This window comes from Zootermopsis nevadensis, unplaced genomic scaffold, assembly GCF_977971745.1.
Source record: "Zootermopsis nevadensis isolate Lab colony 2312 unplaced genomic scaffold, Znev_1.0 Znev_ptg000022l, whole genome shotgun sequence".
Taxonomy (NCBI): domain Eukaryota; kingdom Metazoa; phylum Arthropoda; class Insecta; order Blattodea; family Termopsidae; genus Zootermopsis; species Zootermopsis nevadensis.
In genome coordinates, this window is record NW_028259154.1 from 12907222 (window position 1) to 12920999 (window position 13778).

Below are 13778 nucleotides of genomic sequence, written 5' to 3' on the forward strand. Positions count from 1 at the left end.
GAGGACAGGTTTGGACAGGTGAGTGGAGAATTGGATGTCTTGGATGACCAAATGAGCTACTTATTAATGAATAAATAAATGACTGATAAATTAACCAATTAACGAATGGTTGAATGGATAAATAGATGGGTCATAAACTACTATTTTGTGAACATTACTTAAGGTGTTGCTTTTCCTCAAACACATAGTTCCGAAACTGGATGTATTTACTTCATCACAGTAAGGTCCAATGACGGAGATTAGCTCGTCCTAAGGGACCCAACTGAGTATAAAAATGTACTCCCTCCTTTTTCCCTTATGATGAAAACATTCGTTTTACAAAACACTATGATTGAGAAAACCAACACGATGGGTAGTATTCATAAAATATTCGTATTAATTGCAACATATTATCGCCGAAAAATTTGTTTTAACTCAAAATGGGTGGTTACACAGGTAACGGAGATATGGAGAGACGTTTAGAATGCTAAATGTATTATTGATTGTTTGGTTGATGCTTATATGAATTTACCTTAGATTGGATGGATAAATATTTGTGTAGATCAATAGATTTACGATTTAATGGATGGTCTAAAGGACGGACGACGAGATGGGTGAAGATTTTGCGTCATGAATTTTGAGACAACTTCGGGAGACTTTCTATTGTGATTAATTTATCTCTCGTGACCACATACTGTATTCGGTTATACATCATAGAATAACAGAGTTATGTAATCCCTTAAAATATTAAATGCGTCGCATTTTGAAATTATTTCAAACTGTTATAATTCTGAAGCCAGATACATAAAGCAATAATATAAACATATAATTCTAAAATCGATAAAAATTTTGCACTGAAGTTAGTGAAAATATTTCGATGTGATGAAAACAGCCTGTCTTCTATTTTTTCAGGGCGTGGAAAGAAGGGGGGTATGCAGATGGCAACTACAGTTATGAAGATGATAATGATCGGAAAAGGCATGATGATTCCTATGATGATGGGCATGGCGAAATTTATGGGAATGAAAGGCCTTTTTATGGGCATGATGTCCATGGTTATGATGAAGATGATGTTCCTCTCAAAGCTGAAAGAGAACGGCGGATTGAAGTTCGGTTGTGGGGGTGGCAGTGGTGGTGGATCGTGTGGCGGGGGTCTAATGACAATGATGGGAATGGGAGGCGGGGATTAGGACAGTACGTAATATTTGAAGTACAAACCTTCTTTATTTAATTTCAGAGTAAATTAACAGAAAAACAACTGTACAAGTCCATACATACTAAGTAACAACAGATTATTGAAAATATTTGCTTCTTTCTTAATAATGTTAAATAAACAGAACTTCTACGTTTAATTTAATACTGGCCATCGTAATAAGACAATACAGAAACATTAACTTAATAGGAAAATTTCTTAGGCATATCTGGTACACTTTAAGGGATACTTCTGACAGGTTTTTTTACTTGTCGTAATAGATATATTGTAACATATTTTAATTAGTCAGGGAATGTAATTTTTCTTACAGAGTTTATGGTGTTTGAGAATAGTGTGCCGAGAATATTATTTGATGCTAAAAGATAAGTTAACAGGGGGAGAGATAAAATTATATAATAAGGTGTGTTGGGAATTGAGTATCTTCCCTTCTCGAGCTATTTGGACGTATTGTGTGTGGCATTGTTGTGTCTGTTTATTGACATTGTTGCGTTCGTAGACATTGTTGTATCATTATCGCCGTCAACAATTCGCTTTCGTTATTGAGGAAAGAGCTCAGCTGTGAATCGCTTGTAGAAGAAGTGTGTCGTGGACTAGGTAACTTTGTGCTGGTAGAAACGTTTCAGAATATCAGTGTGCGCAACAAGGGGATTAATAATTTTTATTCTTCACATTACCGTGATCAGATCATAGAGGACTAGTTGCGCGTGACATATAGCACGCATGAAGACAAAAGAAATACACACGTAATTCTAATCGAAAAATTAAGAAATATTTAGGCACATATAATTACAATACTGTTATGATTACTATGTACTTGTAATGCTATATTAATTTTGTGGACAAAAATAAAACAATAGAAAAGTAACTGGAGCTATTTTGATTTCAGCCTTATTTGTCAATGCTCAGAAAGCCTATATTCGATATAAGAGGTAATATTTATCAGCACAGTGCAAAATGCACGCTGATATATATCAACATACGACAAGCCTGAATATGTATCTGAGAGTGGCGCATTCCAGCCATATTTATATTTTCTTCGACTTTAACACAAGAATAAAAACAAAGAAAATTATAAAAACATCAATATAAGGTTTAATTTTCACTTTAAAAATATTATTCAATATAACATTTATCTGTCAAAGAGTCTGCACGCCACTGAAAGCGGCTGGCGACACGTCATTGCTTTTTGAGGCACATTTCAGGTCACGTTCCACAAACACAGCGTTTTGCCTCGTGCTGCAGGGGTCTGAGTTCAATACTTTTTGTGTCTACCATGACAGACACATGGCTTGTTCTCCTCACTGTACGCTTCTAACCTGTTCAAATTCAGAAAATACGTCTGAAATTCTGAATCTTATTCGACATGACATCGGATACCTAGCCCAGGATGTACACACATACGTACGCACGTAAATTTAGTATCACTCATTGTAATCAGCGGGTTGTTCAAACTTCCATATTACTTTATACCTGACTCGAACTTCTAATTAGTTAATTATATTAAACAATATTATATTTGACTATATTTCGAGAACTAATGCTATTTTACATCAAGGAGCATTACTCTTTGTTTTTATTTTTAAAACCTCAGGCAATTGTTTTCATAATTCTTTGCAAAGAATATCCTTAAGTCAGTTATAACTATATTTTTCTACTGGATAACGACAGATATATTCTAACATTAATTTTTTACTATGCCTTACTCTATAATATGTAATTCATAATGTTGAATCAAGGTGATTATGACGCATTTTTATTATAATTAACAAATAAAGCCACTAATTTTGATATTGTAGATAAACAATTTCAAACGTAAGAGTTGTAATTAGATTTATCGTTCACTAATTAAGCACTCCGGTCTATTAAAATTAAGAGTGTAATTACAAATCTCTTCAGATGTGTTGCATGACTCCCTATGACGGGAATATTTTAATCGTAAAGACATTTAATTAAACAGCACAGCACAACACAGATATGCACCTATATCTAGAGTGAGACTCGAAACCATGATATCAATTTTTGCCCCTCGGACAGCGGACCCACTCTGAAATGATTACATGTACTGTATAGCTAATACAGTCTTCTACAGTGCAGAATTACTGGGGTACCAGTCCATGGAAAACTCATTCCACTTTCGCCGATTAGTGAATCTTCACAACCATCCTTCTAGTTAGTTTTCATCTGTTTCTTCCCTCCCTTTCTTTCTTTACACATAAAATCCATCCACATTAATCAACATCTCAATTATTCATCCTACTTCTACTCTTGGTTCTTGAAGGCAAATTCCGTGACAGTACCTTAAGTACCTAAATTTCTTTTTAATTCATTATACACTAGTATTCCTCACATTCCACACTATAATATTACATATAATCCAAGAACAACTGAAATAAAATAATTCCTTTCATTCTTATATATATTTGTTTCTTTATTTCCACCTTCTTCGTCGGTTTCGTCTTCTTTCCCTCATTCGTTTTATTTTATCTTTATCTCTTTCTGCCTAAAATTGTACCATTCATTTATCCTTCCTCATCTCCATCTATAATTTTCTCCTTCTTTATCCCTTGTTACTTTTTATTTATAGTCCTCTTTCTTACTTTCTAACCAGATGTCAATGTTATCTTACCACGGTAAAGTACCAGTGCATAACGCACTAACTGTGATTGTCCGTAATAATACAGAGATTATAAAACTCAGTTCAAGTAAGATATAATTTCTCACGACAGCGACTATGAAGGTTACTGTCTTTTGATTTGTAGCGCCGTTTGGTAGTAATTTACCTGTTTTTTAGTGGTACTTACTCTGATGATAGAAACAGCAAGTACCTTTGAACGTATGTGATATTAGTTAATTTACAGTTAATACATGTAGTCCCATGGACAAAAGGCAGTCCGCCGTGATTGTATGATTTCCATTTATTCTGTGTATTTCTACGTCAAGATATTGATTTCCAATTTTCGGTTCTGACCCGTTGCCCTCTATCCTACCGTTCCCAATCAACCAAACAAAATAATCCTATAATTTTACCCTATATGACGTATGCACCTGAGAAATCGTGGATATATAAGATAAGGAAATCCACACAAACCTGTCTGATACGTTGACATATACGCAATTTATTTCTTATGGACTACGACTCTGGTGAAATATTTGGCGATTTGCCTCACAGCGTTTGTCTATGTGTAGCTAGAATGGATGTTTAAAATGGATAAACTGAAAATCCGTTCAAAATTTCGTACGTTTCTCAACGGAATATTTAATTTTGTGTCCAAGAATAGCTGCTGAGCGAGCAATGTTTTCGGTTCGAAGCACTTACGAACATCCTCGCTTCTTGTCATGGTAAATTCTTCTCAATTAATCATGTGACTTTACGGCACGAAAATGGATTGATGAAGTGTATCGAATCATGAACGAGTGTGTGATGATTAATGTTAATAAGGAAAATGTGACTACAATGAGGGTTCTGCATTAAATATTACGTATGGAAATACCTGTACACCTGCAATTAAATTATAAACACAGCGTAAAAATTTAAGTGAGATTCGACATAAAGAAAATTACATCCGACCTGTCTCGAATGTAGAAAGCTATCTGTATTTTTTTTCATTCGAATAATTTAAGAACAATTTTAACTGAGGGAAAAATTAACTTTTATATAATAATTCGAGTTTATTTAACATATTCTGACGAATCGTGACATAGAGCACTCTTAATGAACTTTACCACGAAGTGTATAATTCAGTTTAAATAATTTTATGACCCACAATAGAAACGGTGAGTGATCTTATGCCAGTGGTAAATGTTCCAGTCTGGTCGAAAGTCTGCGCCAGACAACTAAAATTACAGAACACAAAAAAACCTTTAACACAACACCGGCACATTATTATTATTATTATTATTCAAATACATTTTTAATACACCACTACCACTGCACTGAAAGAAAACGCAAGTCATAAGTCACGAAATTCCAAAAGGATACTTTGTGAACTAATGACCGTTGTGCTATCTCTGCCGACTATACGTCAATAAAACAACTAAAAATAGGTTTTAGGTCAGAACTACTTACTGAATGACAAACTATAACACACTCTTCTATACAAAGCACTCAAACTTTATTTTTTACATTGCCGATAAATTCCCTGTCAAAAATGACAGGAAAATATGATGAAGCATTGTTTAAAACAAATGTATATTAAAAATGAAACAAAGTTAGCATATAACAATTAAATTTATTACTTATATTTGGCTAATAAAGCAATATAATATGAATTTATAGAGTTCAAATAATTATTCCGAGAATTATCGCCAACCAAATAGCATTTGTTCCTTATATATGCAGATAATTTGCCTTATTTTCCTTCTTTAGTTACCACGAGGTCTATTCTGACTCGGATTATGAATCCTATACATCTTGAAGGACTCTCTGGTTGGGCCTCATATTACCTTGATCTGAACCTACAAATAAAATAGTAACATGTATGTAGAACTGTCATTCAAACTTAAACGTATTATTTGAGTGACGTATAAGGCTTCATATATAAAGTTAAGTTTATTTTACTGGTAAATTAATACATTGTTATTGCTCTCTCTTTATTTCACTCCAATACGTACAATTGCTTTTTTTAATTGAAAAGTGCTAGGCTCAGCCTACACGTTAGACTAGAAAGTTATTTTCCGAATATCATGTTGAATCGGCCCTCTTTGAGTCTGTATATGCACATAATTACATATCACCAGGAAAACGTTTCATTACTGCCTTTAATTTTACGGTTGGTGCTATTGTTAGACTGATTCAGATTTTTGGAGCAATTTTATTTTCTGAAAATGTCGGACTGTGCCAGGCAGAGGACCAGAATGGGCAATCCTTGGGTAAAAGTTGGTTCTGTTTATTATGATTCATTTAACGACACTGCTAGTAACTCAGACCATACAACCGTAAATGACGGGATTATTGGTAAATAAATCGTTAAGTACATAGACTTGATCGCGGCATAATTTAAGGTTTTATCCCGTCACGGAAAACGAGCCGGTTTCTGGGCCCATATTTAAACGCGACCTCCCGAAAACGAAGCAGCGGTTCTAACCACAGGGCCACTAAGTTTGGAGTCAAAGTGTATCATCACCAGTCTTATAACTGAAAGCAAATCGTATTATAACAATATTTTTAAAGACAATAACGTGCGTTATGTTTATGATAAATAGTGCTTGTACATGAGCGGTTATGTTTTGCGAGTTTGGTAGAATGCCAAGTGACTAGAGGCGCCTTGTGGCGTCCCAGCTGCAGGTACATTCATCACAGACACGCGTATAGATTACGTACTCCTTCGGTTCCGGAAACGTCAAACGGAACACCGACAGATACATCTCATCTGCAATGCAATGCTGTAGGCCTTTGACAGGGAGCACAGCATCACTGTGCAGACTAACTAAAGCAGACAGTGTTCGAACTGTCCTTTATTGTTCGTACCCATTTTACTTCCATTTTGTCTGTCTCACTTACTTCGTATTTCTTTATTCCCTATGTTCATTCATTCATTCATTCCTTCGATTCCACATTTATTCCTTGTTTCCTTCCTTGTAGAGGGGATGATAATATTAAAATGGATATTGAAAGATAGAGATTAGAGAACGTTGGACTAAATCAGTCTCAGGACATGGTCCAGTGATGGGCTTTTGTAAACATTATAACAATCATACGTTTCCATGAAAAGATGGCTAACTAGGCAACTTTCAGCTTCCCATGAGTGTCTAAAACCCATGGAGTTAAGATTGTTAGTATTTTAGCAAAGAAAACAAAATATTATAATTTTGAATTTTAATTCATAAGTATTCTAATACCACTATTGTAAAAAAATCACAACAGATAATAAAATTGTTAGATTGATAACGTTCTTTACAGAATTGTTAAAATATATTGACAAGAAAGTTAGATTGACAACAGCAATTCAAAGTTTCAAACACATTTCTTTTAAGCAAAAATTTAATTATATATATATATTTCAAAATTCGGTTAGTCACTGTTTTTATTCTGAAAATAATACGAAACACACAAATACACTTTGTAAGCGAACCTGAGATATATTCAATGTTAAATTACGTCGCTTATAAAGCAAACAATGAGCTTTAAAGATTTACAGCAGTATTTCTGGCACATCCCAATATAAAACCGCCTGGATATCCTCTTAACAGATCACAGAATCGTCTCTTTCACAAACTTTGCTACTGGCAAACTAGAGTTCAGTTTGCTTATAACATTACCTTAGAAGAATAAAGAAAATGTAGTTTTCAGAAGTTAAAAAAACCGAACTGACGTTTCAGAAAAGACTATAACTACCTAGGTTATACAGAGTCGTACCTTTGTGCATGCTCAACTTTATCAAGTTAAATACAAACTTTGAATTTAAAGGATGATGCTTCTTCACTACCAAAGAGAGAGAATTCTTGGTGACTCAGTGCGAAGCAACGCAAAGTCTAAAGTGTATGGCACATGGCAAAAATCGATAGGATATTTACACTGTCAGCGAGAAGGGTTGAAGCAGAGGAGGTGGAACTAGAAAGGCTTCAAAGGAATGAAAGAGAGTTGTCAGTATTTATCAATTAATATGGCTCCCTCTACAGAAATTAAATTTAATCAAGCCCTATAGTACAGATATCTGGGAGTAATAATTCTATGTACACAAATAATCTACCTTTCTCCCCATAGACACATAAAAGTTACATTACTATGGTATCACATTGTAATCAGTGGTTCGTGAAACAACGGTAAATTCTGTATGTGTCTTTGTCATGCGATGTGATAGCCAGTCTTTTCTTTTATCTTTTACCTTCCGAACTGTTTATGAAAAATTTCAGTCTTTTGAAAAACAATCAATCTCTAAATAAAAACTGATTAAGGTTGACTAAATATTAGGCAGTTCTGTCTCAAATGTCAATGATTATCAAATGTTTTCATACTTTTAAATTCCAAACCGCATATTTAAGGGAACAACTGAGAGGGAAAAAACGCACGTTTTCGGTTGACTTTCTAAAGGTCTACCACAGGCTGGCGGAAAATTTGTGCGAAAAATTCTTTTTTTTAACCGTTAGTCATAAATAAAATAAGATTATTCATTTAATTTGCATTAATGCATTGTTGTGTGGACCGGGAAAAATGCAGACAGGACTGCCAATAACTTGTTTCTGTTTTGCAAAGTCCGAAAAAATATTATTTAGCGCACAAGAGGCTCAGTTTTGAATCTCCGTTCCAGTTACATGCTTCCACGGTAATTCTATTACACTCATTTTCTATCTGAGCACTCATACTAACAGCATAATAAAGCAAGAGACAAATATATATTTTATTTTTAGTTTAATTTATCCCGTGGCTCACACACTGCGCTAATGAGAATGCTTATTCGTGTAATGTGTGCAGTCAATAATATCTCAAAGCTTATTTATGGAAATAAACAACTCACGGTATGCTACTTCGTGCATAAATGTAGTCATAATCTTGTGTTGGGTGAGAAAAGGCCTAGCATGCATAAAGGGCATAAGTACACGCAGTATTTTATTAAATCTAATTTATATTTAACATATAAAACATTCATGTAAAAGTGACAAGAGAAAGAATATCTAGTGCCTGTGTGCACACTGGGATACTGTACTACAGAATCGTATTTAAATTATTGTTATACTGAAACTGCACTTAAAAATTCTATGGTTTTAAAAGTACAAATTGTAAGTAGACTTAGTACATTCAGATAGTACAACTTTATATCAAATCTAAAACTTCTTGACGATGGTGAAGAGTCAATTGAATAAAAATTTCCTTGGATATTATCCATCTTCTAGTAAATATAAAACGTAAAACGACGTTTTGGAGATGGGACTCTATCTCCGTCTTCAGGTTCCTACACAGTTGGGCCCACTGGATAGAGCTAATCCCTATCTCCAGACAAAGTAAAAAAGTAAAATAGTGAAAGTCCCGGAATAAAAAGACATCACCACACCATCCATCCGTGGGACGTAAAGGAATAGATAGTAGAAATCAAAATTCATTAAACACGATAAAGCCAAAAAAAAAAAAAAAACTCACAAAAGGTGGGAATAAATACACATGAAGAAGTCCAAGTTGTGCATCGAGATTCGAATTAATATTCATGTGTATTTATTCCCACCTTTTGTGAGTTTTTGTTTTTTTGGCTTTATCGTGTTTAATGAATTTTGATTTCTACTATCTATTCTTTTACGTCCCACGGATGGATGGTGTGGTGATGTCTTTTTATTCCGGGACTTTCACTTTTTTACCTTGTCCGGAGATAGGGATTAGCTCTATCTAGTGGGCCCAACTGTGTAGAAACCTGAAGACGGAGATAGAGTCCCATCTCCGAAACGTCGTTTTACGTTTTATATTTACTAGACGATGGATAATATCCAAGGAAATTTTTATTCAGTACAACTTTACATCGAATATATGAAGTTCATAAATACAAAACAAGCATGTTGATTTGAGTATTTAATCATCTTCAGAAATATTATAAATAAATAAATTTGTTACGTTATACGTACACAGATCAGTTTTAACACTTCGAATAATATAATAACAATTATATTTAAGTAAAGAACAGAATTTAAATCAGTAGGCAATTTTTCATAACATGCAATTACTTTAAATGCAAATGCAGTGTGCCCAATGAGGTTTGGATTCCAAAACAAGTGGACATTGAGATTTGTGCAGAAGGCTAATAAACCCCTCATATAATATTTGTTTCTCACAATCTCCAAACTTATATTTCACAGGATATAATAATATTTTAAATATTTAATAATTTCCTATTCTGTACTTTGTTAGAAATCTAGTATTCTAATATCCAGAAACGGCTGTAGGAATCTTATCTTTGCTAACATTTCTAAACACCTTGTTACTGAGTTTTTGGACTTGGTCCATCGTCTAGTATTCTAAAACACACAGTTACGAAGACCGAATCTGCCTTCCTTCTCGTTTAAGAAAAGGGGGTGATAACACCTATAATCTGGGGTTCGTTAGAAAGAGCAAATATCAACCATTTCAATAGAATATGTGCCACACTTCCCCCCCCCCTTTGCACTCGAAAACGAAGACAGATACCGTCGTCTAAACGATGTCTGTTTTCTCATAAAATACAACGAGTTACAACCATGAATATTATTGTAAAACCATTACTTTAGACATATCTAACGAATTTATCCTGGAAATATTTTAATGTGTACTGTATTAAAATGAAGGAGAACATAACAGCGGAGATGAACAAAGGTATTGAACAATTTCGTTACATGGCGTGTGACATTTACCCATAAAAGAGTGGAATGAAATTTTCAGAGATTCTAGTCATCAAGTGTCAGCGAAGATCCGAAGTAGTAACAACAGAACTTCATCTGGGAAAGCAGAAGAATGGGAGAGATTGAAATCGATACGAGTTGAAACCAGTTTGTTGAAGCAGGTAATCAAAGTACTGGAAACAAAGTTCAGAAGCTGATAGTAGAAAACATGATTCAACCTAAAAGTCACTGTTCATTTGGTAACATATCTAGCGGAAAAAGGTTATTTTAAGAAATTTTCTTCAGAATTACTTATGGATGTCTTGACATAAGAAAAAACAAAAGAACAGATTAAAAATAATATTCTTTGATATCAAATACGTTTGTGATTTTTATATTTTTTACCTTGATATTATTTCAAGTTAATGCAAGAAATAAATCTGATGGTCCTCATAATAAATAAGTTCAATAACCGTCATGTTTCGCGATTATACATGTTATTTCCTCCACACTAAATATACGAGAGCATAAAAATAAAGGAAAGTGGGCCGGAGTTGAATACACATTTTTCAAACGCACATTTTGTCAGGTATATTTCCCGTACCTCATTAGTCCTCGTGCTAATTAATCAATTAATTAATTAATTAATTTGTTGTTTGGAAGCCAATCACACTGCACAAAATCAAATATATTTTTCTTTGAGAGGGAAATTTAGTTGAATACACAACACATAGCAAGATTTTTTATGGATTCAACATTTTAACACAAACGAATTTAAAATATACCGTTATTATTTGGTAGAGTAATTAAATTGTAAGAACATTCCGAAATGTATTTTTAATTCCATGCAGACCCTGAAGCAAGAGATCAACAGGGCGAAAATTAAGTAGGTCCGACAAGTTTTTGTATAGGTTCACAGTAATATACTTCATCAAAATCTTTGCAGTTGTTTTAGAGGTTAAATATGCGTGTGGACAAGCGGACAGACAAATGTACCCAGCCGCTGCAGGCATTAAAGTGTTGCACTTTGTGAAAGAGGAGAGAAAGATAAAGAAATGCAGGACACAAAATTTCCAACAACAGATTCTTCGTTATTAGCTGTTCACTATAAGTGAAGATTTGGGATCAAATCACGTTCACTGCAGTGAAAAGAAGGCACTACAAAATATTACAGCCTACAATATTGAAAATTTTAAAAGTAGGCCTGTTTTATTTATTTAATTAATATTTAATCAACGACGCTGCAAGTAATTCAACTTTAGTTACATAATGTCGAATGATAGAATGAATAATTAATATTGAATTGGAAGGGGTACGAAAGAAACGCTCATTGCCTAATTCAAGATATTCCTACTTTCGACTAGACGAACTAAGACAAACCATAGCCAGGATGAATATGGCTGTCGGTATCCTGACTGATATCTGAACCAAGGGCCTCCAGAAAACGTACTATAAATGTTAAAACCTATTCCGAGATATATCCTCAGATATTTTTGGCATTGAAATGTAATACCAAACACAAATATTTTGGAAATTAACTACGTCAACTTTAAGAATTTAATGGTGTATAAATGCTACAAAATACCCACGGACTAACCTCTCGGTTTAACCCTGATGAAGAAGACATAGTTAGTCTTCAAAACGTTGCTTTTAGACTTAACACTGACGCGGTTAATTGCCCGAGAGGACTTTTTAAATATGAATTTAATGCCACGATATTTTATAAACTTGAAACAGAGAAACAAACAAACAACCAAACAAAGTGAAACATTGTGTCAGCATGAGGTAATGTCGCAAATGCAATGCTTTTACGTTGATGGAAGGCGTGGGAAACTGACCTGAAGCTACGAGAGGAATAATTAGCTATATTGTACGTGATCTGCGTTGGTTTCGTTAATCAGCTTACAACAGTAAAGAGATTGTGGTTTCATGTTAGGTTTACGTTCTGCTGAAAACTAAAACATTTGCGATGTAACTGAATTTAAGATACAAAAACCGTCTTACACGCATTGAGTGTCTCTGAGAACAGGTCGCAGGCGAGATGAAGTAACAAGAGAATGTAGAAAATTACATGGAGAGGAACTTAATACCTTGAACTCATTGCCAATTATTATTAGAATTGCTAGATCAAGGCATAAAGAATGAGTGAGATATATAGCACACATGGGAGTAAGAATGCAAGTAAAATTTTATTCTGAATACCTGAAGAAAAATATAGGAAACAAAGACTGTGTATGAAGTACAGAATAACATTGCCTTCCGGTGGGATCACGTTGGCAAAACCCGCGAAGGGTAAAACTACGATGAACAAAAATCCAGTGGAAAAAATGAGGTTAGGTCAACTTAAGACATACGAAACATGGTGCTCAGTTTGTATAATTAATGATCATTAAACATTAAATCATTATTGTTAGTGTTTATTGCCATGGCGTCGGTGTTCGTCACTTAAACGTTTCAGTGATCGAGCGACACTTAATTCATGGCCGAGGACGCGAGAGAAGACTTATTAAAGAAGGGGTTGATCTTCGGTCGCTTTTCTTTCTTCTGCAGGTAATCATACACCAACTTACGAGGGTCGCTCATTAAATAATGCCCCACATTTTTTTTCTCAGCCAATAATGAAGATAGAAAAGTGTACTTTTACATGCTTGAGATTTGATGTTTCTCGCGTTCGTGTACGGAGTTTCAAATGATTCCAACCGATGGCGGAGCTGTAGTGAACTGTTAAAATGGCGTCTGTGAACGACTCTCGTTACAAGCAACGAGCTGTAATTGAATTCTTTTTTGCTGAAAAAGAAACGGTGGTGAACATTCATAAACGTTTGTGTGCTGTGTATGAAAGCTGTGCAGTCGATAGGAGCACCGTTGGTCGCTGGGCTAAGAGAGTTAAAGCTTCAGGAAGTGAAGAAACCGAGCTCCGTGATCTGCCGCGCTCTGGGCGTCCTGCCACAGCCACCACTCCAGACATGTTGAACCGCGCGGATGCCATTATTCGTGAGGATCGGCGCATCACAACTCGACAATTGGCCCAACAGCTTTCAGTCAGTAATGGAAGTGTAATTGCAATTATCCAGGCTCTCGCATATTCGAAGGTGTGCGCAAGATGGGTTCAACGAAGTCTCACAGCAGACCACAGGATTCAAAGGAAAACGATTTCTTCTGAATTGTTGGAGCGTTTTGATGCTGAGGGAGAGGTCTTTCTGTCCCGGATCATTACAGGTGACGAAACCTGGATACACCACTTTGAGCCGGAGACAAAAAGGCAGTCAATGGAGTGGCATCATCCTCAATCACCGAGAAAGAAGAAATT

At 34.8% G+C, this 13778-nt stretch overlaps 1 long non-coding RNA gene across 6 annotated transcripts in view; it reads right to left on the bottom strand.

Annotated features, from left to right (window-relative positions):
* Nucleotides 1-13778, bottom strand: part of LOC110835910 (uncharacterized) — a 99357-nt gene that overhangs the window by 43287 nt on the left and 42292 nt on the right. Inside the window, exon 3 of one of the 6 annotated variants that reach the window (XR_015536471.1) lies at nucleotides 2424-2508. The exons of the other annotated variants lie outside the window; for them this stretch is intronic. This is a non-coding gene — a long non-coding RNA (uncharacterized LOC110835910). Of the gene's footprint in view, nucleotides 1-2423; nucleotides 2509-13778 lie in introns of those variants that run through there. 6 annotated transcript variants of the gene reach the window in all.